The sequence below is a fragment of the Ylistrum balloti genome, unplaced genomic scaffold, assembly GCF_031769215.1.
Source record: "Ylistrum balloti isolate Yb309-2 unplaced genomic scaffold, AGI_CSIRO_Ybal_v1 Utg370102, whole genome shotgun sequence".
Classification (NCBI taxonomy): domain Eukaryota; kingdom Metazoa; phylum Mollusca; class Bivalvia; order Pectinida; family Pectinidae; genus Ylistrum; species Ylistrum balloti.
Window position 1 is genome coordinate 590,320 of NW_026782128.1, and position 6,587 is coordinate 596,906.

A 6,587-nucleotide genomic window follows, 5' to 3' on the forward strand; every position below is an offset into this window, starting at 1 on the left:
GAGGTAGTTTGTCGATATACCCAGTCTAACCAGACGTAAGTATATGGATAACCTCAGGTTTACTGGAGGTAGTTTGTCGATATCCCCAGTCTAACCAGATGTAACTAGATAGATAACCTCAGGTTTACTGGAGGTGGTTTGTCGATATCCCAAGTCTAACCAGATGTAACTAGACGGATAACCTCAGGTTTACTGGAGGTGGTTTGTCGATATCCCCAGTCTAACCAGATGTAACTAGATAGATAACCTCAGGTTTACTGGAGGTAGTTTGTCGATATCCCTAGTCTAACCAGATGTAACAAGACTGAATAACCTCAGGTTTACTGGAGGTAGTTTGTCGATATCCCCAGTCTAACCAGATGTAACAAGACTGATAACCTCAGGTCTACCGGATGTAGTTTGTTGACTTTATCAGTTTGGCCAGAAGTAACTAGACGGTAACCTCAGGTTTACCGAAAGAAGTTGATAAATATCTTCATTCTAACTAGATGTAATTAGACGATTAAGCTTAGGTGTACCGGCGGTAGTTTGTTGATGTTATTAGTCTGATAACTCAACGGTAACTTCAGGTTACAGGATGTAGTTTGTCGATTTCTTCCGTCTACTCAGATATAACTAGACGGATAACCTCAGGTTTACGGAAGATAGTTAAGCGATATCTCCAGTCTGATCAGAGAAAACTATATATACCGCCAGGGTAATCAGGGTTACGTAAATATTGGAAGCATGTTATGGTGCAATTTTCCTTATGAATGATTTTTAGGAATTCTTTTCATTATGAAGCACACAACAAGAAATAAATTTTAGATGAAACAATCATGATGAATTTCTTCAAATGCTTTACTGATTGAAAGAAATATGATTCTCTGACCTCCTTACATTTCTTTCTTCTTTCTTTTATAAATATCATGGTATTTCATATTGAGGATAAGCCAAATGAAAACGTTGTCATCCGCATTTTATTTTGATGAAGACAATTAATTTCACTTTCTTATGCATACTATTTCATATATTTATATCATTATAGCAAGACATCAAATATATTAGACTGTTTGCATGTGCCCTAAATATTTAGTATTATTTCTAATCAGTTTGCATCTAATTGGAAAAAAAATCAAGTTAAACATGGTTGAGAAAACAAAGACTTATTCCGATAACACTGGTTTAAAATAAGAACGAGGCAAAGGCGACATGAAAGCAAAAAACAAAAAACAAAACAAAACAAAACCAAAACAAAACACCAAAAAATGAGGTAAAAACAAAAGTAAAATTAAAAGAGTATTATCAATAGACTATGATACAAACAAAAGGAAATATAACACCTGGAACAGACTAGAGACCGAAACAAAAGGACAGGCAACATTATGCCATAGAAAGAAACTGAAAAGACAACGAATGGAAAGAAAAACAACATGGATGGAAAGAAAGACAAAATTGTAATTGAAGAGACAAAAGGGACTTTGGTAATGGACATTTCTATATAAATATGATAACATTTTCAATGATCGTCTCTCAGTCATTTTCATCGTAAGACATGAACCAATGACGATATAAACTGGTAGGATTTCTCTTCATGAACATAGCGATGTATTTAACAGATGTAAAACAAACAAATAAGATCTCATACACTTAACCAAGTCATGTTGATGTATTTCAATTCTTTAACATTAAACATGGTTGTTATACCAATATTAATGAAGAATGCAGTTAATGTTATATGATATTTCAACAAGTATAAGATTCTATTTATCACACTACTCTTCATAATTAGATATATCTTTACGGTGTTGAACGTTCTTGTAACTTCTAGGGTCAAGGTCATATAAGAATAGATTTCAAAAGGGACTGGAATAGTGGTGTAAAAGCAAAGAATGAAATGGAAAAGGCAGCAAATCTCTTTTGGTTCCTCCAATAGCCCCTTAGTAGAGGACACCGAAGAAAACTCCCGATTCTGAAGGAAGGACACTTTTGGTCGCCTCCCACGATCATCTTGTTGAACAAACCAGTTGTCCCTATTCGTTGGCTCACCCACCCCTACACACACAAACAGAAGGCATCAAAGAAATTGCAACTCTAAGGTTGCCCTTTAATTCGTCGTCTCATATGACATGAAGTCAGAAAATATTGCAGGCATATGCTTTCCACGTGCTCCTGCACGGGTTCATTAAAAAGTAAGCGAAAAAACCTACGATCGTTTTCCATGTGTGACAATCAAAGTTCAAATCGAGAAGGTACGGTTTCTGATATGAAATATCTCTCAAAGTATTGTATTCTAAGAGAGTCACAAATAAAAAAAGACCTGGCGTCACAGGAAACAGACAGGGAAAGAAAGAGAGATTATAACTAATTGGTGAATTAAACAAATTTATGCGACTGCGTTATTGTTGGGACCAAAGTAGTGATGAAATGAAAAAATAGGTTGAAATAAATGTCATGACCTAGACGGGGAGGAACACTTACCCCATATAACTCAATCAATTTCGTAATTTCACAGTATAATGTGAAATAGAGCAGGCACATACTGCAGACAATCTACATAATATATATGTTTATATAGGGTAACTTATGTAAAACAGTGTCCACAGCAGCCTACACGATTCATTAAAATGTCCACAGGAATATGGTATCGGTTGTTATTGAACACGTGCAGCTGCTTTAAAAGACTTTCTGTTTAAAGAAAAAGTCTGAAGTCAGCTTCACTTCCACATTATCAAAGAGTTGTACAAAAGACACACAAGCGAGTCGCACCTTTTAACAATCTAGATAACGTAGAACCAGACAATGAAATAAATGTCATCTTACAGCTGTTCCGTCCTTCTAGGACTCGTCAGTGATGTTCAGAGCCTAATTTTGAAGCCGAGGAGGCAACTGAAGAAAATCCATCGTGATCGAAAGAAATCTCATCATCTATATAAGGAGGTGCACTAGCCTCGAAATTCAAGGAAGTTTACGCCGACACATAGCAGTCTCCCACAAAGACATGCATTTAACACAACACGTGTATTCACCTCGCATGCTTAGGAGGCAATCTTTAAATGATAATAGATGTTGAGAGGACGTTAAACACTATGTAACCATTCGAGAGAAATTTAGTATAAAAATACGTAGGATGTACTTTATAATGCACATACAAACTCCTTGACTGTGCTGCTGTACGAACATGCCTTAAGCTTAGTATTTGTAACATCTATAAGAGACAAACTTCGGAAAACATACCAGACATAATGTCAAGACTTGGCCAAACTACTACACCATTCAGCACACTAGTATCTATAACTGTACATAATGATATAACATTCTGAATAATGCATACAGACACGTGACCGGCTGAGAAGATTAAACCATGGCTATTTTGTACATATAAGGAAGTATGAAATAGTATCATCAAATAACGGAGGATATTTAAGATGTTTGGGAATAGAAAAAGCTTGTTACATATTGTGAAACAGTTGTCATGCGGTTTTCTCACAAATCATTGGAAGAATGCCGGTCAACGACGTGTCGGCAATGGAAGTACTACCATCACGTGTCCGAGGTTTAGATCAGGTTTAGTTACTACAATCACGTGTCCGAGGTTTAGATCAGGATTAGTTACTACAATCACGTGTACAAGGTTAAGATCAGGTTTAGTTACTTCACTCACGTGTACGAGGTTTAGATCAGGATTAGATACTACAATCACGTGTCCGAGGTTTAGATCAGGATTAGTTACTACAATCACGTGTACAAAGTTAAGATCAGGTTTAGTTACTACACTCACGTGTCCGAGGTTTAGATCAGGTTTAGTTACTACAATCACGTGTACGAGGTTTAGATCAGGATTAGTTACTACAATCACGTGTACAAGGTTAAGGTCAGGATTAGTTACTACACTCACGTGTACGAGGTTTAGATCAGGATTAGTTACTACACTCACGTGTACAAGGTTAAGATCAGGTTTAGTTACTACACTCACGTGTACGAGGTTTAGATCAGGATTAGTTACTACAATCACGTGTACAAGGTTAAGATCAGGATTAGTTACTACAATCACGTGTACAAGGTTAAGATCATGATTAGTTACTACACTCACGTGTCCGAGGTTAAGATCAGGATTAGTTACTACAATCACGTGTACAAGGTTAAGATCAGGTTTAGTTACTACACTCACGTGTCCGAGGTTTAGATCAGGTTTAGTTACTACAATCACGTGTACAAAGTTAAGATCAGGTTTAGTTACTACACTCACGTGTCCGAGGTTTAGATCAGGTTTAGTTACTACAATCACGTGTACAAGGTTAAGATCAGGATTAGTTACTACAATCACGTGTACAAGGTTAAGATCAGGATTAGTTACTACAATCACGTGTACAAGGTTAAGATCAGGATTAGTTACTACACTCACGTGTACAAGGTTAAGATCAGGATTAGTTACTACAATCACGTGTACAAGGTTAAGATCAGGATTAGTTACTACACGCACGTGTACAAGGTTAAGGTCAGGATTAGTTACTACAATCACGTGTCCGAGGTTTAGATCAGGATTAGTTACTTCACTCATCGATTAGTTACTACACTCACGTGTCCGAGGTTAAGATCAGGATTAGTTACTACAATCACGTGTACAAGGTTAAGATCAGGTTTAGTTACTACACTCACGTGTCCGAGGTTTAGATCAGGTTTAGTTACTACAATCACGTGTACAAAGTTAAGATCAGGATTAGTTACTACAATCACGTGTACAAGGTTAAGATCAGGATTAGTTACTACAATCACGTGTACAAGGTTAAGATCAGGATTAGTTACTACACTCACGTGTACAAGGTTAAGATCAGGATTAGTTACTACAATCACGTGTACAAGGTTAAGATCAGGATTAGTTACTACACTCACGTGTACAAGGTTAAGGTCAGGATTAGTTACTACAATCACGTGTCCGAGGTTTAGATCAGGATTAGTTACTACACTCACGTGTACAAGGTTAAGATCAGGTTTAGTTACTACAATCACGTGTCCGAGGTTTAGATCAGGTTTAGTTACTACAATCACATGCACGAGGTCTAGATAAAGTTTAGCATGCACTCGCGTTACACATTTTCTGCAAGTCATCAAATCACTTCTCCAAAGGAAGTATACAGTTCGGCAATTTTTATCAAAGGCCACTTAATTTCTCTGTTTTCATTGGATAACTGCAAAGGTGAAGGTCACTTAAAAGTGAAACCTTTATTTTTTTTTACATTTCAACATAGCATTTGTAGAAATACCACACATTATTTCACCGACATCTTCCACTTGAGGGAAAGATCGAGTGATAGCTATAAATAGATGTGTGTATTGTTCGCATTTAACCAAGATAATGATAAAATTGTTATGAATGAGTGTCTGCTGTACATGTAAATATGAATGAACTGCCTACGACATAGTCCTTCTTTTTGTCTGTGAAAGATAAACTTACATAGATAGGCCAACAAATGATTGATTATTCTGGTGAACTTTGAGACTATGTGCCAATTTATAAAATAAGACTTTGTTTTAAGTCGTTACGTAATTCGGTCGAGATTGTCTTGTAAACATTAGAAATATGCCAAAGTAATCTTTCTAGGTGTCACGATTTGCACCAAGCAATGACGTTGTCATTGTTTAAACAGACGTAAGGTGGCAAGGCTACGTGTCATCCCACTGAATGACGTGTGCAATGCCTACTGAATGTCTACTACTGATATGGTATTTTGTATTTTTTATACGAAACGCAACTCGTATCCGTGATATTAATAGGGTAATGCCATACCAGTTTTCAGATTATGTACATGTGTGTTGTTTCAGAAAATAATCCAATTGACAAAGCGTGGGTTGTAGAGCCTCCCAAGGTAGCAGGCTTGTTGTGTTATATTCAAACGGTTTCAAAAGGCTTCAAGATATATAGAACCAAATATAACATAGAGAAATCAGATAGGGTTTGAAAAGGTTATCAAACTATAGCACATGATCCTAAAGGTTATCTTATCGATATGAAAAAAAACGGAGGATTTTGGATAACTATCAACTCAAACACTCATCGTTAAATTAGACGTTTGATTAAGTGTATTGGTCTTAAAGACAAATTACATTTTCGTGACGTAAAGAACAAATTTAAACTACTGTCCCCTCAGCATGATATCGTCCTTGTTCAAGGTCGGTGTACAGAAGAAAGGATATTACTCGAGGTTAAATCTACATGCCAGAATTCCATTTATAATTCTACAATTTAGTAATAAGTTATTGAAAAATCCTTTCATGTAATACAAATCCGATCCTCAAAGCAATGAGCTAACCAAACATTTCATGACAATTAATCTTCCTTGGGTTTTCCGCTCAATCTTTTTATTTGTTGTTTTTACCAATATTCAAATTCCTTTATTCTATGTAGTATGTCGATTATGTAATGTAACTTTGAAAAATACATCTCAAATTATATTTCCGTATTGACAAAATAAACCGTATACAATACAATTCGTTTATAACCCTATTTTCACTTTTCCTTCAATATCCAAAAAATAATATATATATATATATATTTGTTTCAAAAGTATAATTTTTATTATACAAAATTGAGTTAAGTTTTATACAAA

The 6,587-nt window shown here is 35.7% G+C and overlaps 1 pseudogene; it reads left to right on the top strand.

The window, feature by feature from the left end:
- Positions 1–1,412: 1,412 nt before the first annotated feature.
- Positions 1,413–4,964, top strand: LOC132550050 (uncharacterized; annotated as a pseudogene).
- The last annotated feature ends 1,623 nt before the right edge of the window (positions 4,965–6,587 follow it).